At 34.9% G+C, this 26,024-nt stretch overlaps 1 long non-coding RNA gene across 1 annotated transcript; it reads left to right on the top strand.

Annotated features, from left to right (window-relative positions):
• The first annotated feature begins 17,531 nt into the window (after positions 1-17,531).
• Positions 17,532-24,381, top strand: LOC113330818. The gene is made up of 2 exons (XR_003350520.1): positions 17,532-19,789; positions 22,660-24,381. It is a non-coding gene; the product is annotated as an uncharacterized LOC113330818 (long non-coding RNA).
• The last annotated feature ends 1,643 nt before the right edge of the window (positions 24,382-26,024 follow it).

The raw sequence follows: 26,024 nt of genomic DNA, 5'->3' as shown, positions 1-26,024 counted from the left end.
TTTGGTAGTTATTGGGTAGATTGATTTAACCAGAAAAAGGATTTTATTAGATTAAACGGAAGAGCCTTTGTCAACAACTTATCTAAATCTTGTAGCAAGATTGATTATAGTGGTTACCAAACAGATTCTTCCTTTGCTATTTGGAATATGATCCAAAGGACTTTCTATTCACGTGCATGACTCTAGAAGTCGAAGGCGCAGGGTTACTGAGGGAACTAAGTAGCTCCGGAGTCTGCTTGGTCTCAACAATACGAAGTTGGTATTAGATTTTGTATAGCGTATTAATTCTGAGAGTATTTAAAACTGGACTATGTCCCGGGTTTTTTTTGCATTTGTGGTTTCCTCGTTAACAAAATCTTCCTGTGTATTTTACTTTGATTTCCGCATTATAATTGTTTATTATAATAAGTAAAATACACATATACTTTAACTCTGCATCACTTGATAGTGATCTTATAGAGTTTGGTTATCACCAAACCTATTATCAAGTAACACACTTTGTTGTTGTATTTTCTCGATCTTATATCCATAGTCAATCACACAAGTTATCTTGTTGTCGTATTGTCTCGATCTCGTATCCATAAACGATCACACGAAGTATGAACTGAATTGTCGTATTGTCTCGACTCTGTCCATAGACGATCACATTCGGTAGAAGACTTATAGGTTGAAACAAAAAGATTGTGGTGTATTTGGGTACCCTCGTCTTTTCAATTGGTATCAGAGCAGGCAAACACGAAAAAATCTAACAACATGTATTTGGTGCGATCCAATCTATAAGATGTGAGTCTACAGAAGGGAAAGGTAAAGCCGAAAACATAGTCAGTTAACGTGTCACAAGATTTGAGCTAGTCTCTCTATGGGTTTAAATTTAGCAAATGTATTAAAGAGGATTCTTCCACAAGTTCTACTTGCTCTTCTGAAAATATATCTGTATATTCTCAAGAAGAGGTAAAGTTAAGCCCTGTATTCACAATCAATGATTCAGATTTTGAAAAATCTCTTCATAATGATAAAGAAGATATTGATAGGGTGAATTTAAAAATATCTCAGCTAAATGAACTAAGTGAATAGTTCCTCTCCTGTGCAACCGAACTCACTCTTGCACTAAGAAGAGAAGGAAAGCTTCTAGAAGATTTTTGTCATATGAAGGCTGAAAACGATCAACTCATTCTTGATCTAACTACCTGAAAGCTGATTTAAACTCTCTCAAGAGTGCATCTTCTTTAAAGATCCAATCCTTTGAATACAAACTAAGGAAAAACATTGATCAAGAAAAGAGAACGAAATCTTAAGAAAAACAGCAGCAAACGAATACAATGCCTTAAAGATCTCATATGATTCTGAGATAAAGACAGTTTACGAACTTGTCAAAAGGCTAAGAGATGAAATGTGCTATTTGATGTCAAAAAAAATGTTGGTTACATCCTTCCCGGATAAATCCATAAAATCTGATTTAATCTTTCCCTCGAAAAGAAAGAAGGATGACAGTGAAGGCTCTCAAAAGAAATTTTCATCTTCTAAAGAGGCGTCTATATTCTGGTAATCCCAAGATGAACTACTCACATTAGAGTTTTCCACATCATCATAAACATCATTACAGAAGATGTTTTCATTGTGGAATTAAAGGTCATGTTGTAAAAATTTGTCAACAATCACCTTGTTCAAGCTCTGGGAAAGCAACTTCTAGTCAAGGTTATAGCATGAGACCTTTTTCGAAAGAAATCATGCATAAGTTTGATTTTCTCAGATCAAAGAGTTTTCACAAGAAATCTCAAAAGGGGTCTCAATAATTGTACATCACAAGAGAAAAGAGGATCGAAATACTAGCAACTCATGGAAATGGGTACCAAAGAAGACGGTGGAATAAAACAAAAAAGATCATGGAAAATTTTACATATCATCAATACATAAGGTAATACCTACATATCTTGATGATAGTCATTTCTATAATAAGTTTGCTCTATCTTATAAAAGGAGTAAGATCCCAAAGAGAACATACAAAGGATGATTCTCTACAACCGTTGAAGAGAATAATCTGTCTCAACTAGATAATTAGTATCTTGATTGAATACACTGATTCATGAAATGCTCAAACTTTGTTTGATGAGTTCAGTGTATATAACACAATAGTCTAAAAACATGTGAGATTTATGGAAATATTCACAAGAAGGCACTTTCTTAAAATCTTTAATATTGAAAGTTTCGGTTCATTTATGTTAAAGGAGAATATTTTTGATTTCGATAATCGGTGACCAATTCTTTGGAAACTATTGGTATATAAGTTTCGGTAATCTTTGTCTCTTAAGGAGAAAAATCTTGTTTACTCATTTGGAACAAGAATTATGTACAATACATATTACCATGCAAAGCTCTCTGCAAGGGTTTCAGAAAGATATGCTGAAAAATGGCCTGTGATTATTTCGGGTTCTATAACTCAAATGTAATCGGAACCACCTCTTGCAATCATATCAATCTTTCATATCCCATGATCGATTATGAGAAAGAGTTTCACAAAATTGCACGAACTTGTGCAGAAACAAAATTAGAGGTTTTGATGTTGAAGCGTTCTATTGAGAAATCTCAACTTGTTCAAGCTCACCTTGTCAAGAAACAAGAATTACTTATGAAAAGAGGAAATGAAGGAGAACCTAATTTACCCAAGGTTGAGGAATTATTCTTTGATCAAGGATGTCTTCAAGGAATTCGGAGAATTATTCCTATCAAGCGAAAGAGATCTCAACATCATGAAGAGATTTGATTTTCGATTCAGCCTCTACTTCCAGAAAATAGACATCAATGTTTTGACTTACTTCAATTGTTGTATAAGGTCTATTTTTGAATAAAACAATCATTATTTATAAATAAAATTATGATTTTATAATTTTTGTATGATAGTTACCGATTACATAGCCTGTGAATGAATATCTATATTTTTGCTATATGATGTTCGGTTATGAGATGTCTGATTTCGGTTTTCATTAACCTTAATATCCGATCTCATATGATGTAACCCTTATGATTTGGGTGGCTTTTTGTTTTAGCGGGATTAAGTTTTATCCCATGTTGGTAGGATTTAACAAAGGATCATGAGGAGTTCCGATTGAAACTCATATGTAAAAAGTCACAATATGTTGAATCAATATGTGTTTACTGAGTTGTGTTTAGCATAACATATGTGTTCCGGGTTTTCAACTTTTGGTATTGGCCCACATTAGTTAAAACCGTTTCAATCTTTCTCTGGTAAAGGTTGCTTTTGTTGTTGTTCTTTTGTTTTTGCGAGAGGATAACAACATACTGGGAGAGAGTTCTTATTTGAACTTGCACTTAATGATATATCTTTCAGGGGAGAAGAGGATGCGGAATCTGAGGTAACGAATTTGCTAGTTAATCGTTTTCCTGTTCAAGAAAAGCCTGTTTATATTGCATATATTTTTCTTTTACTTAACAAAATTTCGGTACAATTGATATGTTCCATTATATTGTGTATGGATGTGTGTGTGATTCAATTGTTTCCGATTAAGAAAACTATGTCAATTTATCTGGCTTATTGTCTGGTATCTTCTTTATTGTTGGGTATCAAGTGTTTTTGCTTAACAAAGGTCGGTGCAATTGTGGTGCTATAATGTGTATGTTTGTTTCAATTTCTTCCGGTTAAGAAAATAATTGTGCAAGTCAATTTATTTTGGTTTGTATGTATTGTTTAAGGCTTAACAAAATTCAGGAACATTTGTTTAGTCCAATTGATTCCGGATAAGAGAAACTAAGTTAATTCTGATCTTAGTTAGACTTATCAAATTGGAGGGTTCGGTTATTCAAGTCTAATCGAATGCCTTGACAAGAAAAACTAATTAAATAACCTAGTGTTTGTCTTATCTAAAGGGAAAGGTCTAAATTATTGTCTGAATAATTAGAACCTAATGCGAGAAATAAAGTTAACTCTGATCTTTATTTTGGGCTTATCGAAATAAGAGATTGTGCATATGCAATCGGTCTAACAAGGGAATTAAGTTTCTTAGTCGATTTGCTAGACTATTAGGGAAAATTTCTTCGGGTAATTGTTTCCTTGATAACATATTAAAACTTTAATATTGGTTATCTAAAGTGGTATGTGAAACCTTCGTGCTTAAATCTTATAGGTTGTTTACAAGTTTTTTGGATTTTTAATATACTTTCGGTTATATATGGAGTAAACAAGTGATTATTAATCACTAAGGAAAGGACAATTGTGCTTAAACGTTATTTCTAACGAAAGAGTAAAGCATTGACTGAGGGGGAGAAACATATCATATTGTTGTGTTGTAATACTTACTACAAAAAGGGAATAACAAGGATGTTTAGATTGAATATTTACCTAGCTTACATTTAGGGGGAGTAAAAGCTTCTGTTATTTAAATGTCAACATCGGCATCCATTGACTAATACATGCAGGTTATTGTGCTGTTGAAAGTTGGAATCAAGTGTATGAAGAATGAGTTATTTTGTAATTCGTTTAGCTCCATATGTAATAAGAGTTTTGTCACTAAAATTGACAAAGGGAGAGATTGTTAGAGCATAGCTCGGTTGAACTCACCAAGTGTTGGTATGTCAAGTTTGGTTGTCATATTTTAGTATCAAAACTCATCTAGAATCGCTTGATTAAATACTAGAGTCAACTTCATTTAGGTTAGACTAGAAAGTCTAGGAATCTTGATACATATAAGTATTACTCCGAAGACCTGAAGAATGCGAAGAAGTAACGAACTACAACGACGACATCATCCTTCCACTTGAGGTTAGTAATACTGACTTGAACTTGTTTCATTCCTAACACATCTTTCAATTCGTGCATATTGAAAACGTAACTGCGAAACTGTATATACTGTACATATTGTATAATACTCTAGTTATGTGACATGATAATAATATGATCATCGCATTAGGGAATTAGACTATGAAGTATAACGCGTATCTTTTGAAATTCGTAGATATGACATCGACATAATCTTGTATATATTGTTATGATTATGTGTCATCCTAGGAAACAATGTTTTACATTTGCTTAAAGGAAGTATATTCATGAACTCATTTCGTGAATCGAAAGGGAAATCATTAGGCTTATTGGTCCGGCTGTTCATTGCAAATCCTTGATGACCAATATGTGTGAGATGGTAGAACCGATCTTAACTTAGGTTATGTATCGTGGTATAACTAATCACAATGCCTAACTTATGATTTGGTATGACTGATTTTTGTTAATTGGTGTAACTGATCCTAAGTAATCATCATGTGATGGTATGATCGATCCTTGTTATTGGTGTGTTCGATCCTAGTAATTGGTGTGACCGATCATGAGTGTGTGTGTAATCGATCCTTGTAATTGGTGTAACCGATCCTGGTAACTGGTGTGACCGATCATAAGTAATACCATGTGTAGATGGACCGATCCTTGTAACTGGTATAACCGATCCTAGTGACTGGTGTGACCGATCACAAGAGTTTCCGTATTTAGGTATAACCGATCCTAGTGATTGGTAGAACCGTTTGAACCCATGTATGCGATTTGGTATTTGATCAATCACATAGTATTCTTGAAAAAACCGGCGAACCAATTGCAAACTTGTTTGGAAGTGTGGTATAACCGATTCCAAGAATGCAAATCCATGTAAATATGAAATAAGAATTTGTAGTGAAAAGATGTCAACATATTTTGAACACAAGCAGTAACTCTTATCATTTATTGTTCAAATATATCCCTTAGTACTCAAGGTGATCCTGTGCCGAAATAAATTAAGAATCTTTTAATTAAGGTTTTTGATTTTATATACATTAATTACCAGCAATTAATGTGTAGCTCTAGAAAATAACAATTAGTAATATGCATTTACTAGTTGGAGATTTTCTATTGAGAGATTTCGGAAATATTGGATAAGCATTTATTGGAATTATGAAAACCGAATTTTGCTATTCATTGCATATCTTGAGAATATTTTCGGTTTTGGAAATTCCTTGGTGTCCAAACATCCTTGGCCTATAAATACCCAAGTTTGCATTTCTAGCAAACCATCCTAAGAGCCAGGCAAACTTCATTTCTTGTTATTTCTCGTGAAGCCGTCTATTCGGAGAGGAAAGTATCCTAATTAGGTGAAATCTCTTATGACCGCTCATTTAAAGACTTTTGTGGGATCAAGAAGCTCTACGAGTACCGTTGGTGGGAAACTAGATAGTTGCAGTGTTATTAGTTTTCGGTTGATTTGATTGACTAACGGTTGTTGAAACTTTGATTGCACATAGTTTGTTTATGTTTGAGAATATTCTCTCCTGATACAAGATTCCCTCAAACTAGATTAGAGTATCGACGAGATATTTAAAACTGTTTGTAGATCTAAAGACATCTTATGATAATCCATTGTTAACAGACTCCGTTCTGTGCTTGATTGATCAAAAGAGATTCAAGTGGTGTTGTGAAGGTTGTTGAATATTAAAGAAGATTTGAAGACGAAGAAGATTTCTTATTATTTTTTGTATCTTGTGAATTGTGTGCACAAACCTTGATCGGTTGGGATCCAACTAGAATCAAATTCGTTCGATTGATTAGTTGCATGATATCGACATTATCTATATATCTTGAAAAGACGAGGGTAACCAAATATACCTCAATATAAAAAAATTCCACCTATAGGTCCTTTCTCCGAAAGTGATTGTCTATGGACTGAGTCGATACAATACAATTAATCGGTTCACACTTCGTGTGGTCGTCTATGGATACGAGATCGAGACAATACGACAACAAGATAACTTGTGTGATTGATTATGGATACAAGATCGAGACAATACAACAACGAAGTATGTTTACTTGATTAAAGGTTCGGACTTAACCAAACACAATAGGATTGCTATCAAGTAAATATGAATTAACGTTTGTGTATTTTACTTCTAATTATAATAAAACAATTATAATTGCGGAAATAGAAAAGTAAAAGACATAGCAAGATTTTGTTAATGAGGAAACCGCAAATGCAGAAAAACCCCGGGACCTTGTCCAGAATTGAATAATCTCAGGATTAAGCCGCTATACAAAATCTAAACCAACTTCGTATAGTTGAGACCAAGAAACTAAACCTATAGTTCACATAGTTCCGTCTGTATCCATGCGCCTCCAACTTGCAATAAGTCACGCACTTGGAACAATTCCTTTGGTTCGTATTCCAAACAGTAAAGGAACAACAAATATTTTCGGTAACAACTCTTTTCAATCAACGTGATATGAGTTTGATAAAAGGCTCTTCCGTTTATCCCAATAAACTCCTTTTTCAGGTCCTTAGATCTATCCAATAACAATTACCAAAGTAATTGTTAAGATTTTTCAATCAATACTTTGAATCACAAATAATTGTATTGATGCCGATCTACTCAACTAATCAGTCAAATCTATCACAAAGATAAACCGATTATAGTTGTATCCTTTTCCAACCGAAACAAGTTTTCTGCACACCAAAGATTATGAACCCAAATATCTTCTTTGTCTTCAAATCTTCTTTGATCTTCAATAAACACCTGCACACAATCAACCTGAATCTCTTGTAATTAATCACACACAGAACGGATTCTATTAACAATGGATTATCACAAGACGTCTTTAGAACTATAAACAGTCTAAACATCCCCGTCTAAACTTCGATCTAGTTTGAGAGAATCTTATATCAGAAGAGAAGATTATCAAGCATAAACAAACTAGGTGCAATCAAAGTTCAACAACCGTTAGTCAATCAAATCAATCAAAAACTAATAATAAACTACAATTATCTAGTTTCCCACCAACGGTACTAATAGAGCTTCTCAATCCCAAAGAAGTCTTTAAACTGAGCGTACGTAAGAGATTTCTCCTAATTAGGGTACTTTCCTCTCCGAATAGGCGGCTCCACCAGTAATAATACAACTAGGTAGTTTTGCTGGCTCTGAGGATTAGTTTGCTTGAAATGAAAAATTCAATATTTATAGACCAAGGAAGTTTGGACACCAAGGAATTTCCAAAACCGAATATTCTCAAAGATATATAATAAACACCAAATCGGTTTTCATAATTCCCGGAAATGTTCTGTCCAATTAATGACAGAAACCTCAGTAGAAAATCACCAACTAGTAAATGCACATTACTAATTTTTATTTTCTAAAGATATGCATTTTAATTGCTGGAAATTAAAAGCATATAAAACTAAAAACCTTAATTAAAAGATTCTCAATTTATTTCGATCTGGGATTCTCCTTTAGCAATTAAGGAATATCTTTGAACAATAAAAGATAAGAGTTACTGCACATGTTCAAAGTATGTCGACATCTTTACTTTGTAAATCATTTTTCATATTTACAATCTTGGAACCAATTTGCCACACTTCCAAACAAGTTTATAATTGGTTCACCTGACTTCCAAGAACTATGTGATTGATTATCCTATCAAATCACAAATCATGGTTTTCACGGTTCTACCAAAACAAGTTTCGGTTCTACCTCCATATGGGTATTAGAATTAGTTACCTAGTTAAAAAAACTTGGTTGACAGGTACTAGGATCGGTTCCCACATATATATGGTATCTAACTTGTATTTGTTGCACATGTTCATAGGATCGGTTCCCCAATTACTAAAAACTTGTTGACCTCTTACAAGGATCGATTCCCCTTTTGTGATCGGTTGCACCTCTTACTAGGATTGGTCCCCCAATGTCTAGAGTTATTTATACCAATTATAACAAATCGATCATACCATCTCAGGTGATTACTTAAGATCGATTTCACTAATAAAAGTCATACCAATACAAAAGTCAGGCCTTGTGAATAGTTTTACCAAGAACATAAGCAAGTCATGAGCGGTTATACTGAACACACATATTGGTAATCCAAAGATTTGCAATGAATACAAATACCAATAAGCCTAGCGATTTCCCTTTCGACTCACAAAACAAGCTTATGAATTGTACATCCTTTAAAGAATGTAAAACATTGTTTCCTAGGACGAAATTTCACCCATACCCATACATAATCACAATAGCATTCATACGATTATGCCGATGTCTTATATACGAAGTTCAAAAGATAAGCGTTATACTTCGTATTGTATTCCTTAATACTACGTCTAACTAGAGTATAATCATTCACAGCTTCGCAGTTATGCTTTCAATATGCACGACTTGAAAGATATGTTAGGGAATGAAACAGTTCAAGTCAAATATTACTAACCTCAAGTGGAAGGATGATGTCGTCGTTGTAGATCCTTACTTCTTCACATTCTTCAAGTCTTCACGTAATACTTGTAATGTCTGATATCCTAATACTTTCAATCTAACCTATACGAAGTTGACTCTAGTAAATAATCAAGCGACTCTTTAAATGATTTTTGGTTCACTAAAATATGACAACCAAACTTGACATACCAACGCTTGGTGGGTTCAACCGAGCTATGCTCTAACATATCTCTTTTGAGATTTATTTTGATTGGGAGCGAATCTAAACTTGACTACTTTTGTAGTTATTGGATTGATTGATCTAATCCGACAAAGGATTTTATTAGATTAAACGGAAGAGCCTTTGTCAACAACGCATCTAAATCTTGTAGAAAGATTGATGAGAGTGGTTACCAAACAGATTCTTCCTTTGATGTTTGGAGTACGATCAAAGGACTTGCTATTCATGCGCGTGACTCTAGAAGTCAAAGGCGCAGGGATACTGAAGGAACCAAGTAGCTCCGGAGTCTTCTTGGTCTCAACTATACAAAGTTGGTATCAGATTTTGTATAACGGCTTAATTCTGAGAATATTTTTAACTGGACTAGGTCTCGGGGTTTTTCTGCATTTTTGGTTTCCTCATTAACAAAATCTTGCTGTGTCTTTTACTTTGCTTTCCGCATTATAATTATTTAGTATAATAAAGTAAAATACACATATACGTTAACTCCGCATTACTTGATAGTGATCTTATAGAGTTTGGTTATCACCGAACCTATTATCAAGTAACACACTTTGTTGGTGTATTCTCTCGATCTTGTATCGATAGTCAATCACACAAGTTATCTTGTTGTCGTATTGTCTCGATCTCGTATCCATAGACGATCATACGAAGTGTGAACTGAATTGTTGTATTGTCTCGACTCTGTCCATAGATGATCACATTTGGTAGAGGACTTATAGGTTGAAACAAAAATATTGTGGTGTATTTGGGTACCCTCGTCTTTTCATCTCAAAGTTGTAAGTTTGGGGTATAATATGCATGGAAAAGAGGTTGTCTTTTTATGGATGAAGACTTGATGGCTAATTTTTTTTTAAATCAATTCAGAGAGTCGGCTTTTAAATATGCCCATATAGACCGGTTTTGGCCTTGAAAAATCATATAAAATCTTCCTTGACATAATCGGTCCATAAGGAACCGCATGTATCCGATTCTTGTCAAAAAACCATATAGGAAAAGTTGCCCTTTTTCTTAAAAGAATCGGATTATATGTTTTACTTTATAGACCAATAATGAAAGGTTGTCAAAATTATGTATTTTTTTTTCTTTTCAGATTCTGTCTTTAACTATGTTTATGTAAACCGATTCTGAACCCTGACAAAACAAGGGAATGAAATCCTCAGAAACGATATTTTTGGTAATCAGTAAAGGGGCCAATGACGTGTGGTACCACAATGGAAGTTAATGAAACACAAAATACCACAACTTAACATAATAGCATTCCATTTTAATGTTTGACTAACTCGCCCCCAACAAAACATAGATTACCTAACATATCCTCAGAGTTGGGGTCGCACATTTATATATGGGATATGGTGCATGATTGATTTGGATGTTTGATCGATAAAATAGATGGTTATTGTAATGAATGGGTATTGATTTGGTCGATAAGTTTGTGATTCAGGGTTTCCAGTAAAAGAGCGTTAATTAAGTTTCCAGTAATAGAGTTTTAATTAAACTCGTGATGGAAAATCCTGATGGTCCTTTAAGGTTCTGATCAGAATTTACATCGTTTACGTGGGGTTCGTTTGTTGAGTGACTACTTAAGATTCCCATTCATGGTGGATCAACAGAAGTAAGTTTGCGTTGCATCCGATTAACTATATGGTATAAGAAAGTTTAAAATTGATTAGTTATGATGATTCATGTCAATCTAAAAAACAGTATCTTGTGTAACTGATTTCAAATCTCTATTCATGAGACTTCAATAGGATGTTGTTTCAATTAGTTATACTTCTTTTTCAAATAGTAGAATCACTAATGCGAACCAGAAACAGTAACCATTAGCTATTAATTTTCCTTAATATGGCCATTTAAATTCGTCGCAGATATGTCATACGCCCATCACTAGGATAACACAAATATGGTGCTATTAAGTTAAGAGCCTGCCGACGTTTAATCGGCTTAAACGGATTTGGGACCCACGTCGTTAATGTGTCGCACATCCATCAAATAAGAGTCGCAAAAATTGTGCTATTGAGTTAAAAGCTGTTCCGCTCGGGGTCGCACATTATTTAGAATATCGTTAATCAATCTCACTGGACTTGCATATTCAGTGCTACTTTTTGCTAGGAATATTACTGACATTTTTCAAGAGAGTCGCACATGTGACGCGTATTCAGTGGTATTTTGTAAGATAAAAGAGTAAATATGTGGGTGGACAAAACCCTCGATTTTGATTGGTTGACCGAAGAAAATTGTTTAATCTGAGTGCAAAACTCGTTTTGCAGAAATTTTCAGAAGGGTAACTACCTTCAAACTATATTAAATCCTGAAAATTGTATGCATTTTCTGCATGTTCTCCCAAGTTTTTTTCTCATGCAATGCTACGACATCCTGCAAAATTAAATTCTCTCCTGATTGAATATACCTTCAACACTATCTACAATTTGATCTACAAAATTAAGTTACCTTGTTAGCCTCATTAAACATCCATTTCAAAAAACTTAATTCATTAAAAGTTCTCACAAAGCCAATATTACAGTTCTAACTGGATTTCTCACAAGATTACTAGTTGCTTAGAAAAGACCCAGTTCATTACAACCGAGATCAACATCTGTATTTACAGTACTCTCTTCAAAGAATCCCTAGTTACTAATTGCTAGCAATTACAACATAACATTCAAAATATCCATTCACACCCTTTTCAAACTCCTAAAAAGAAAAACACCCACATTTACTATAACTATACTGATATAGTTCATCAAGACAACAAAAGGAAAACAACTACTTGGACCAGACGACTTACATAAACTTTACACAAGACAACAAGAAGATCAGACATAAGAACCAGAAAGACTATCTGGAGAAAAACTTGCTAATCATATTTAAGCTTGAAACTATGCACAAATTCTCGATCTTTCTGAATCTTTGGAGGACTCTAATCAGAATCCTTATCTCCATCTTCATCATCACTTCCAAAACCTTCTTCCTCAACATCATCTTCTTCATCACTATTGATGGATGCAGCATTACCATACCCATCTGACACATCTTCATCCTCCTCATTTTCTTCCTCCTCATCTTCCTCTTCTGCTCCTTCGGTCTCTGGATTTTCATCAAAATTAATCCCCTCTATCTTCTCTCCATCCGATTCGATGTCTAAACGCTCTCGCATGGTCCTGGTGAAGATTGGATGATGTGCCTTCTCATACAGATAAAGCTCATACTCTCCACATCTTCTTCAAATTCTTCACCAGTTACCTCAACATCTTCTTGTTCAGAATCACTTTCTATCTCACTATTTCGCTTATTACAAGTATTCAACATTGCGTGCTTTGCATCTCTTTCTCTATATGTTTACGAGCTTCCTTCGCCAATCTTTTCTCCTTCCAGAAAGCATATTCAACTGCATTTTCCTGCCTTCCCCTTGCATACTCAGCTTTGCGATCCTTCGCCGTATTTCTGCGGACGAAAACCCTTCCAGAACATGACCATCCCAAGTGATGGGTAAGAATCTACCCAAAATTCACTTCAGGAATTTGATACGGGGCTAAAAAATGTTCATGGAACGTCTCAGTGTCCAAATTGAAAGAAACTATGCAAGTATCCTGCGGAGGACAATCCTTACAGAAAATACAACCATGTGCATACACACCTGAACTCTGAATAGTAAAAGGAATCTCTCTTATTATGTTCTTCCATCCCCTCTCATCTCCTAGAGTGTGTACTTGAACTTTACCATCCATGTGAATGTGATCTACCTTGTACTCATTGGTACGTTGATAGTATCTGAAACCCCCAATTGCGTTGTATCGTGGATACCACCCAAGTACTTGATCTCGTGCAATTGGGATGCATAGTTGTGGCAGATGGAGGTGCTCACATGTTGCTGGATTCATAATATGTATAGGATCTTGTATGCCCTGGTGTGAAACACAAAAACATACCAGAACGTTGCAAGATCCCAGGTTCTGTCAAACGGGGGGCCGTGACCACAGAGAGAAAGATATTAAGTTTTTATTTCTTGCAAGGTATTTTCCGCTGACCACGAGATATCCAACCAAACCCGTCTTTGATATCCAACCAAACCCGTGTTTTTTATTTTAAATCTCAGCCATACGAAATGATAACATCCATTAGTTGTAAGACTCAGTGACAGAGACTGTAAATCTCAAGTTTTAGAGTATTTTCCAGAGATATTCATTTATTTGAGAAAGGTATTTGTAAAAATTTATTATAAAAATGACTACACTAAAACATAAATTTTACCAAACAAGACCATAACTCTAGGGTATCAAAGCACAAACAAGTGCACAAAAGGAGCACTAATTCTATATCCAAAGAAACAAACTAAGTGCAACACAAGTTTCACGACTAGAAAATAAGCAACAAAAACCAAAATTATTCTTTGCAGGGGTCCTTTATCTTCATATGCATTCTTCACAATTATTAGTGATGATACCTCATCCCTTTATTGCACCTACTAAAGTTCTCATATGCCCAAGCAAGGCTACATGTTGCTCTTAACCGAAGGAAAGATAATCCAAATTTACCAAAAATAAAAAGATAAAAGGGTACGAAGGTGAAAAACAAGTTTTCAATCAGAATCCTCGAATGACTGATCAGATACACTGTCACTAAGGATCGACTTCCCTCTACCTATATAAACGCCAATGGTGCTGGCAACATCACCACGAGAGCTGGCGCCAATTTCAGAAGAATGAGGAGGGAGAGATTCGGTCAAAGCAAGATGATCACGAGCATTCTTAAGTTGTTGATTGAGCTGGACAATTTTATCCTCCGGAAGGTTTTCATTTAGCTCAAGCTTCCTACATTTCGCGCTAAGATCTGCAATCTGACGAGTTAAACTCGAGTTGTTGGATCTTTCAATCTCAAGCCTAGATGCTAACATCGATCGTGCAGAAGGGGCTTCATCGTCTTTCTGATGGAGATGCCTTGAAAAATGAACCCCTCTAACAAATTCGTTCATAAGCTGACAAAAATACTTCGCTAATCAGTTAAAATGGCTGATACAGGAGAAAACATAGACGAACCAAGAAAGTTTTTTTGCATAAAATGGAGAAATTCTTACCGAGATAAGTTTCGATGCCATCCGAGTTTGTACCTCGGAAAGCTTAGAGGAGGAGGGTGATGGATCAGTCAAGCGGAAAGAAGCTAGTAAAAATTTTAGTGCGGCTGCACCATCTGAGTCGCTATGCCCGCTCGAAGAAGACTGACTCGCACCGAAACCCGGAGAATTCAATTCGAAGGGAACCTCAGACGAAGATACAATATCCCTTTTCCTTTTGGATTGGGAAAAAAACCCGAGCTCCATAGGTTTTTTTTTATCTACAATAGATGAGAAGGAATGAATAAATTAGAAGACATGGTACTATGCGCACTATCTCTTATATGCACAAAAATAAAGTATTAGAAAAAAACTTACGAGGAAAAGGAAAGGCTTTCAGCCTCAAAAAGTCAGTAGTTTGAATACCATGCTCCCATCGACCTGAAAAGATAAGGGGGCACTTATCATTAAACATAGTGTCATCCAACTTTTTGTACATGATTGGATTTTCATGTTCAAAGCCGAGGGATAATTCCGGACTGCTACAAAAAATGATCTTTAGATAAGAACCAAGGGCGGTTCGAACTTCAAAATAAGAACACAATTTCCCAGCATTTATCTTTTTGTCTTCGAGAAGATTATGATTCCGAAGAATAATGGAACACATGTAATTGAAAAATTTCGACTCCATCTCCGCGGGAGAAAGATTCTTAATATACAGGAATTAATGAACCAACGAAGGAATGGGAAGCATGAATCCACGCTGCAAGTGCGATTCAGGAATCAATAATTCTTCTTCCTTCAAATCTTTAACATCACAAACGTTAATCGTATATGGGGAAGGCCAACGAACCTCTATACCATAACACGTCGGAAGATTATAAATTTAAAAATATTTTCAGGAGGAGTTGGAACAAGTACCGTAGCCATAATAAGAATACAAGAAAAGAATATGGTACTATGAAAAGATTGAAAGAAGTCTGAAAGATAAAAGATACTGAAATAGCAATTTAAAAGACTAATTTATATACAACGGAAAAAAACTTAATGGAAGAAAAAACAAGTAACCGCCTTAACCGGTACACCTTCCCAAGAGGGTTAATGATACTCAATTTTAAACTCCTCGGTTTTAAAAAATAACTTTAACTTCTCGAGTTCCGAGAAAACCAACCGCACCAATCCAATTAGATTTCAAGCAACCTTTGAACCAGCCAATTGTTTTCTAACTCCGCCTCCAGAAAAAAATATAAGTCAAGCCGGGTGCTTGCTAGTCTATGTCTAAGTGACTGTTCCAAAGATATCTCTTGTGGCCTTAACCACCAAAAATAATTACACTAACTCTCCCAAGACGCTCGTATCCTTTTAAAATCACTGACGTTAGGCCCTGCTTATACACTAAAATGTACCCCATCCACTGCCGACAGGATGGTTGAGTAAATTTTGGTGTATCGAAACAGGTATTAACGAGAATTTCAATAGGTACCAAAATGGCATAATCCTAAAAAACTTATCATGGAGCGTTCTACAAATTGAAGAAAATATCAAGTTTAGAGTCGTATACCCTGAACTACAATTAAGTACACTACTACGTTATTTCTAGCAGTGAATCCATATCCAGAATTACTAGGATTTCATTTATATGCACCATGCACAACAACAAAAGAGGCAACAATCTTATTGTCGTTTAAAAGAGCATTATCTGTTTCATGAAGATCAATAGTGAATGAAATGGATTTGGAGCAACCATAGAAACCTATGTACAAAATATGTGGATGATGATTACATCATTTCTCTTATGCTTAGTACATGAATCAGGTAAATCTATGTTATTATACATGTGAAATTTGTATTATGCACCACATTTCACGTGATCAATTGTTTTTGCACCGTATTATAAAGTGTAAAAGACGTAATACAAGTGCGATGAAGGAGATATTAAAGTGCGATTGTGGTTTGTAAACACTACATCATCCCATTTGACCGTATTCCGATACAAAATGAGTTGAAATCTTTTGTGTTTAAGTCTTCAACGCTTATCTTTTGTTATACATTTTAGGACATTTTTCTCGATCTGGATTTAACCACTGCATGCGTCTCTTGGGAATAGCCGAATAGGTGTGGGAAGAAAAAAGGAAAAGAAAAAGATAATAAATGTGAAAGAGAGTATATATTCATTCTCCAGAGAGAAAATTAAGCCAAGAGAAGATAGGAAAAAAAAAACTTGAAACAAAGTTCAGAGATAAAAAGGGCTCCAAAACTATCAAAAGGAAAGACCCCAATGGCAGAGCAAGAAGTTTATAAGGATCAGGACTTGAACAGAAAAATGTGATGATGATGATGATCATGAAATCAGTAGTGAATGAAATAGATTTGGAGCAACCAGAGAAACCTAAGTACAAAATATGCGGATGATGATTACATCATTTCGCTTATGCTTAGTACATGAATCAGGTAAATCTATGTCATTATACATGTTAGATTCAAGTTACTATACACAAAATTCTATCATGTGAAATTTGTATTATGCACCACATTTCACGTGATTAATTGTTTGTGCACCGTATTATAAAGTGTAAAAGACATAATACAAGTGCGACGAAGGAGATATTAAAGTGCGATTGTGGTTTGTAAACACTACATCATCCCATTTGACCGTATTCAAAAATATAACATGAATTGAAATCTTTTGTGTTGAAGTCCTCAATGCTTATCTTTTATTATACATTTTAGGCCAATTTTCTCGATCTGGATTTAACCACTGCATGAGTCTCTTGGGAATAGCCGAATAGGTGTGAGAAGAAAAAAGGAAAAAAAAAAGAAGATAATAAATCTGAAAGAGAGTATATTCGTTCTCCAGAGAGAAAATTAAGCCAAGAGAAGAGAAGATAAGAAAAAAAAAACTTGAAACAAAGTTCAGAGATAAAAAGGGCTCCAAAACTATCAAAAGGCAAGACCCCAATGGCAGAGGAAGAAGTTTATAAGGATCAAGACTTGAACAGAAAAATGTGATGATGATGATGATCATGAAATCAGTAGTGGATGAAATAGATTTGGAGCAACCAGAGAAACCTAAGTACAAAATATGCGGATGATGATTACATAATTTCGCTTATGCTTATTACATGAATCAGGTAAATCTATGTTATTATACATGTTAGATTCAAGTTACTATACACAAAATTCTATCCGGTGGAATTTGTATTATGCACCACATTTCACGTTATCAATTGTTTGTACACCATATTATAAAATGTAAAAGACGTAACACAAGTGGGACGAAGGGAAAAAAAAGTAATATACTTCATAACCAACTTTTGATCTCTCTTCTCTCGTTTTCGCTCCTTTAATGGAGTAATACCTTCAGTACCTATTGTTTTCTCTAAAAACCCAAAGTATGCAGCCGGCATTAGATCCTTGGATATGATTCAGAGTGGAGGTAATATTGATGGCACAGGGCAAAAGATTAACATCTCTTTTAGCTAGTTTTCTAAAAAAAGAAAAACAAATCATTTTCGCATGTCATACTTGCTTGATTACATTATACGAACCGAAAAGAAAAATCTCTGGAACGCAATCTTAAGAGTGATTCAAAAGGACTCAGTGATGTGCATCCTATTGAGATAGCTTTAGAAATCTTTCTTTTCAGAGTTTTAAAATTCCAGGATGTATCTTGGTTGAGTCGAAAACATCTTTGTTGGTCCTTCTCAAAGAATGCTATAGTTGATCCAGGATATTGTTTGTTCGTCTCGTTCTCTCTTCATTTCTTTTTATCCTCTGCTTTAGGGTGATTGCTCCTGGATCTTTTCCGCTGGAGGTGAGCTTAGCACTTGTGATTATTCCTCTCTTAATCTTTTCTTCTGTATTCCTTGAAGAACGATAGGATCTAAGAGATCGAGGGTGATTATCTTCTTCTTCGTTGTCCTTTATGTTGCGATAGGTTATCGTAGCCGCATGCATGGTTGTTCTTTTTTTAAGTAAGTCAAAATTACTCAATTAGGCAATTATTAATCACCTGTATTCTTTAATGTTTGCTTGAAAACAGTTTTGTGAACCAGAATCTTACGAAACATTACGGTTGATTAGTTCTCTGAATTGATGGATCTTGAAAAAGGTGGGGGTTAAAGCGGGACCGGAACGGCCGATTCCATGACAATGATAATTTTCAAAATTGATATTTTTCTTTACTTTGTTTTTTTTCTTTTAAGAAAGAGAGAGGGGCAATTAAATCTACCGAATCAGTTGGGTATCCATAAGGATCGAATGAGATAGCTAAATATGTGTTTGAATGAGATAGTTAAAAACGTGTTAGGAAAAATTCTCTTTAGCTCTGCCCTTTGGTGGGGTGCCCCAGTGAAGAAAAGATAAAAGCAGTCATTTCAAAAAAAAAAAAAAAAAGTAAATTCTTTTTAGCTATTACACGCGTCGAGTGTTTTACGGTAAAGAGCTGAAAAGGACACTATAGTGGGGGTACGTGGAACCATTTAGGTGGTGTACCATCCAACTAGCAGGATCATGGAATAGGGACACAACACCAATTAAATGTTTTAATTTTATTCAAGTTTAATAAAAGGAGAATGAAATATCCCCCGTCACTTTCTTCTTCCCCCTTCAAGCTTTTCATCCCCTGACCGGATTTTTGAGGAAAAAAAGATGTCCTCAGCTTCTCACCCCGGTCTCTTCAAGGTCATCAGGAAATCTGGGTTTCTCTTTCAATTTTTGTTTTATTCCTTTTTAGATGGTTGTTGGTATTATTGTATTTGATACAAAAACAATAGGGGACTTGAGGCTTGGAACTAGCTCTTGTATGTTTTCATTAGTTTACTGTTAATGCCTATCTATTGCTTAAATCTTGGATTTTGATCCAAGTGAATCATTCTTAATATTCTTGCTGAATCCTAATGGCGATTTGGTGCGTGTTCTTGTGCTTGACAATACAATTATCTTGTCTTTGCATCCGAATGATGGGTTCTTTCCCATATTAGTGGTGGTGCCCTTAAAGTGTTTGATAATAGTCCTGATCTAATGGGTGTTCCTATCTTTGTTTTTAATGTCCTTGTCGTGTCCCTTTCACTTCTAAAATTCCTAATTTTCTAGTTAATCCTTTGATTTTAAAACCAATTTAGAATTGTAAGATTCACTGCTTTTTCTGCATCCCACTAATTTCTTTTATACCAAAACTTTAAATCAATCGGATCTTTGCCGTGGGATCATCTTCTCAATCCAAGGATACTCTAATCATAGATGATACGATCAAACTATTACAAGTAAAGGCTGCAGAAACAGGCTAAGAGGAAACCCAGGTATGCCTTCTCTTCCTAGTATTTAATCTTCTGTCTGAGTTCTCCTACACTTCTGATCATCCTTAATCCTTTTCTTATTGCTTTGTGCACTGCCTGCTATTACCCTTAGTTATTATTGTTTTTCTCTTACTTCGAATTTTGTTATTCCTACATAAGTTGCGATTACTAGTACATATCTCACTAGGTACTTTTTCACTATTTCTTTACTGTAGCTGAGATTTTCAAGACTCGAAATCTTATTACTGCTGTTGAAATCTTAGAAAGCTCGTTCTCAGGAAGATAAAATTGAGCTGATATTTTCTTATTATTACTATCATTATGAAAATTCTGGCATGGAACACACGGGGGTGTGGCCAGAAAAAAACACAACAATACCTTGAAACACTTCTTGCTTTTGAAAAACCTGATATTTTATTCCTGTCTGAAACTAAGTCTCAAAGGAGCTTAATGAAGAATGTTTTAAGCTTTTTCCCCGATACCCACATTGTAGACCCAGATGGAATAGCTGGGGGCTAGCAATAACCTGGGTGGATGGCTTTCATTTTGAAGTGGTTCAGTGGAACCTTAACATGATTAACATCATTGTTAAAAACAATTTTCACTCTAAGGAGTGGTTACTAACTTATTTCTATGGAGCCCCTAAGCATGACAATAAACTAGCAGTTATGGGTTACCTAGAAGACATTGCTCATAGAATTAACCACAACAAAATGCCTTGGTTAATAATAGGGGACTTAAACATAATTTTCAACAGTGAGGAAAAGAAAGGTGGCCTTCCCTTTGATAGAAAAAAGGTAGAACCTGTTTTAAATCTAATTCAAAGAACATGCTTAGAAGACTTAGGATTTAGAGGAAATATCTTCACATGGAACAACAAGAGGGAAGGTCAAGCAAACATAAAACAAAGGATAGATAGAGCAATGGCTAATGCTGAGTGGAATATTGAATTCCAGGAAGCATTCCTTGAGAACTTAGTAGCTATAGGCTCAGACCATGGGCCTATATGCCTCTCTCTAATTTCTAACCACCTGCATCTATGCCCAATTTTCAAGTTTTATGATACTTGGCTAAAAGAAGAGTCTTGTATCCAAGTCATAAAAAAAATCTTGGAACCACAACATCTGAATATCCAGATAGGGATCTTTTGAAAAACATTTCAACTCTAGGGGATAATCTAGGCATATGGAAAAGAGATGTCTTTGGGAAACCTAACAAGAAAATCAAAATTCTGCTAAGAGTAATAGAAAATTTAGAGGCTAAAAATTCAGGAAACTGTAACACAGGCTTAATAAACAAAAAAAATGTTAGAACTAGAAGCCCTATATGACACTCAAGAGGAGATAGCCAGACAACAATCTAGAAACAATACTATTGCTTTAGGAGAAAGGAACACAAATTTTTTCCATGTTACAACACTAAAAAGAAGAAAAAGAAATAATATTGACTGCATTCAAAACACACTAGATAGTGTGGTTTCATGAAATTTAAAATGTTTTAACCTCCTATTTCTCTGACTTATTTACAGATGCTTCCGTATCTACTGATTCTGAAATTTTCTCTCATTTAAAACCCTGCATTTCCATAGAAGAAAATGATACTCTAACTAAAATACCATTTTCTGAAGAGATATGGGAGGTTGTTAGAAAGCTAAAACCAAACAAAGCACCAGGGCCTGACAGCTTCTCGGTTAGTTTCTTTAAAAAAAACTGGGAAACAATATGCACTCAGATGGTGGCAGTTATTCATAATTTTTTCAAAACTAGGAAACTTAATCCAGACCTCAACAAAACATTTTTATTCCTTATCCCAAAAAACAAAAATCCTAAAACCCAAGCTGACTTTAGGCCTATAGGCTTATGTAATACCCCTTATAAGGTGATTGCTAAGATAATGGCAAATAGATTCAAAAAATCTCCGGAAAAGATCATTTCTCCCCTACAATCGACTTTTCTCTCTTCAAGGTAGATTTCGGATAATATTATTGTTGCACATGAAGTGGTGCATTCTATGAAAAAAAGTAGGAAGAAAATAGGAAATATAGGGCTAAAAATAGATATGTCCAAGGCATTCGACAGGGTTAACTGGAATTTTTTGATCAAAACACTAACTGCTTTTGGGTTTTCTAAAGAGTGGTGTGAGTTAATCTTTCAATGCATCTCTTCTTCTAACATTGCTGTTATGCTAAATGGCAACCCTTTTAAGGAGTTTAAACCATCTAGAGGTATAAGACAGGAGGATCCTTTATCCCCCTATCTTTTCATCCTATACATGGAAGTTCTATCACGCTTACTTTATCACCTAGAAACAATTAAAAAAGTACAGGGTATTAAGTTGACTCCAAAATCACCACTTATTTCACACTTGTTTTTTGCTGATGACCTTCTCTTATTCACTAAGGCTGATTTAGGAAGTTGTCAAAATATGCTGGACGCGATCAACATGTTTAGTATAGCATCAGGACAGGTGATAAACTTTTCAAAATCAGGTCTGTTTTTTAGCAAAAAAGTACACAACAAACATCAGGGTATCATCTCTAGACTATTGAAAATTAAAAAAATTAACATAAAAGATACTCACCTAGGGGTACCATTATTCATAGATAAATCTAAACTAAAAACTTTTGATATCATAATTGAAAAAATGGAACAACGATCCAAAACTTGGTTACGGAAAGATCCTGTCTCAGCCTAGTAAAATGGTGCTAAACAAATCTATCTTATCCAGTATGCCCATTTTCACTATGGGATGTTTTGTGTTATCTAAAAAAATTAACAAAAGAATCAATGATATCCAGAGGGATTTCTAGTGGGGGAAACATACAAACTCGAAAGGGATATACATTAAATCTTTTGATTTTTTGTGTAAACCAGGGACTCGGGAGGGTTGGGGTTCAAAGAGGCAAACAAAGTTAATCAAGCAATGATTAGCAAAATTGTTTGGAGGTTAGTAAGTCATCCAGATGACTTATGGGCACAAATCTTAAAAGGAAAATATTTTTCAAAAACCAATAGCTCTCTATTCCAAGAAGAAATCACAAGCTTCTTGGATATGGAAATGTATCTTGCAAGGGATTGAGCACATAAAAAAAATACAACATACGGGAGGTTGGCGATGGAACTTCCATAAACATATGGGAGGATAAATGGGCTACCTAATAGGATAGAGACTCTAGCAAGCTCTATGCCTATTGTAAACTCCAATATAACACTTGTATCACAACTTATCGACTGTGACACAAAGAAGTGGAATACTAATATGTTACATTCTATGTTTGACACATCTCTGGTCAATGAAATCTTGAACATAAGGCTATATCTAACAGACATGGGAACTTTAAAGAAAGATAAACTTAGACGGGTGCTTACCAATAATGGAGAATTTACTGTTAAATCTCTGTACGCTAAGCTTCACAATCAGACAGATGTAACCTCAATCAAAACAAATAAGTTCTGGAAAAAACTATTGAACATGAACACTTCACAGAGAATCAAATTATTCATTTGGAAATGTTTACAAGACACATTACCTACAAAAAAGAAGCTAGGAGTAGTCATGGACGAAGAAAAGAAATGTGTTTTCTGCAAACAAAAGGAAGAAACAACTTTTCATTTATTCTTTGAATGTGATTATGCAACAACAGTATGGCAGTTACACCCAATGCCTTGTCAGGGAGTACTTTTTAATCTCTCCTCTATGAATATCTCTTTTCTAGATATGTATAATAAATGGTTGGAGGGTGACCTGAACTCCATCTCGATGGCTTTAGCTGCTACAAAATACTGGTTCATTTGGAAAGAACGTTGTCTTAGAATTTTTGAGAATAAAAATCGCACATCAAATCAATTAGCTCAAGACATTTCTAGACATTAAAACTATTGGCACCCAATATCAAAGTTGTCATCAATAGTTCATAACACCAACACTTTACATGCTCAATTACTTTGGACACTTCCAGCCACCAATTTATTTATATTAAACTGTGATGCTTCTTGGTTATCTGCTAAGACTAATGCAGGTTTTGGTTTTGTCTTGCGAAATTGGACAAGCACCTTCAAAGGTGCATGAATGGGCGTTGCAGGACAGAGTCAGCGGAAGAAGTTGAAGCTGTAGCTCTGCTACAGACTACAACATTGGCCATCACTAACAATTTGAAGAATCTGGCTATTAAAGGAGATAACCTAAACACCATAAAGTACTTACAAGACAAACCAAACTCAATCAAATGGCAATCTTAGATGAAGTTAAGAAGTTGGCAGAGAAACTAACCTGTTTTGGAGGATTTCATTTTGTGGATCGAAAAGCAAACAAAGGTGCTGATATGCTAGTTAAGAAAGGAAGAAACTCGCCTCAACAGTCTACTTTTTTTGCTGAAACACTACTGTTTTTAATTCCACCAGTAGCTTTTGACACTGTCAAAGCTTATGAGAGCTGTAATATGAACTCTAATTATGTATCTTTCACTGAAGAAGCTAATCACACAGATTCAGTCATCGGAGGACAACTCAAACAGAGTTACTTCCACACGAGTCTGAATCTGCAGATTAGTTCCCTTTGCTCGTAATATATCTTGGTTATTTTCAAAAAAAAAAAAAGTGTGACGAAGGAGATATTAAAGTGCGATTGTGTTTGTAAACACTACATCATCCCATTTGACCGTATTCCGATATAACATGAGTTGAAATCTTTTGTGCTGAAGTCCTCAATGCTTATATTTAGGCACCATCAATTAAACATAACTAAGTAGAGAAACTGAAGCACAAACAATATTCTAGATTGCTTAATTTCTACTCATGCTGCATGGGAGGCAAGAAAATGATGATGACGTATGCCCTCATTTAAAGAAATAAACGTTTGTGCGACCCATGATTGAACAGGTTGAGGTTTCTGTGTGAAGCAACCTTTTCTTACCTTTTTTCTCTTGGAACTTGATTATAAGTTCAACAATTCAGATTATGTTCTTGAGTTTCACTTTTTCCCGTTAGGTATTTGTCACTAATAGTGTCTGAATCTAACCATTCAGCAATTCAGGTCACTTTTTTTTTAGAGGTTTCTCAACTCTAATGTCATAACGAAAAAAGTTCAGGTGGGATGATGTGGGGGTTTACACACGTGAATTGCACTATTATCCAGACATTATCGCACCTTAATCAGAACTTTCAGACACTATATATTGTGGTTTACGAATAATTAGTCACGTGAAATATCGTGCAAAGGACATTTTTCACTTTAAATCATGTTTGCATCTTGTAAATGCAAATTAACTAGATTCTATTCATACAACAAACACCACACTCATTCTCTCAATTGTCGCTCAAAGATCTATTGCCTGAAATGAGGGCATACGTCATCAACCTTTTCTTACCTTCTTATTCTTGGATCTTGATTAGAAACTAAGCAATTCAGAACATGTTCATGTGTTTCACTGTTTGGCTTTGGCTGGTTAATTATTTGTCACTAATGGAGACTGAATATAACCATCCAACAATTCAGGTCAAAATGTTTCAAAGATTTCTCAGCGTAAACGTTATAGCGAAATAATGTAAAGTGGGATGATGGCATCATTGTCCCAAGACGATCAATATTCAGCATTTCAGTGCGAATTGGACTTGGTGTTTTCCCTGCGATGTTTTTGTTTTTAGTTAATCGAAGACTGACAGTGATAGAACTGATTTTCTTTAGAATACAATTATTCAGAGGTTGTGTTAATAGAAGAATGAAGATGATGAAACTAAATTAGTAAACTTTTGGAATCTTGGGAATATCAACGTAAACCAACTTGCATAATAATTAATAATATCTATTTCTTGAAATGGGGGCATACGTCAGCATCATTTTCTTACCTTCTTCACCGCTGCGTGATTTAGAATTAAGCAATTTAGAATACTGCTTGTGTTTCACTTTCGATGTTTCGTTAACTGTAACTGATGGTGTAACCATTCAAGATTTCAGGTCGATATGTTCTAAAGGTTTCTCAACTACAATGTCATAACGAAAAGGTACAACACACTTAAAACGCACCATCGTCCTTCTGGTGTCGCACATAAATTATGACTTTTACATATTTTATAGTTTGGTGCACGAATAATTAATCAAATGAAATTTAGTGCGCACCAAAGTTTCATTTTAAAACCTGTACTATTATGTAGTCCTTTTTGACCATACAAAATCATGTTTGCATCCATTGTAATTGTTTCTATATTCGTTCTTAATATATTTAAGGACCACGCAGGAGAAC

The sequence above is a fragment of the Papaver somniferum genome, unplaced genomic scaffold, assembly GCF_003573695.1.
Source record: "Papaver somniferum cultivar HN1 unplaced genomic scaffold, ASM357369v1 unplaced-scaffold_119, whole genome shotgun sequence".
Lineage (NCBI taxonomy): Eukaryota > Viridiplantae > Streptophyta > Magnoliopsida > Ranunculales > Papaveraceae > Papaver > Papaver somniferum.
This window is presented reverse-complemented; position numbering and strand designations above follow the sequence as displayed.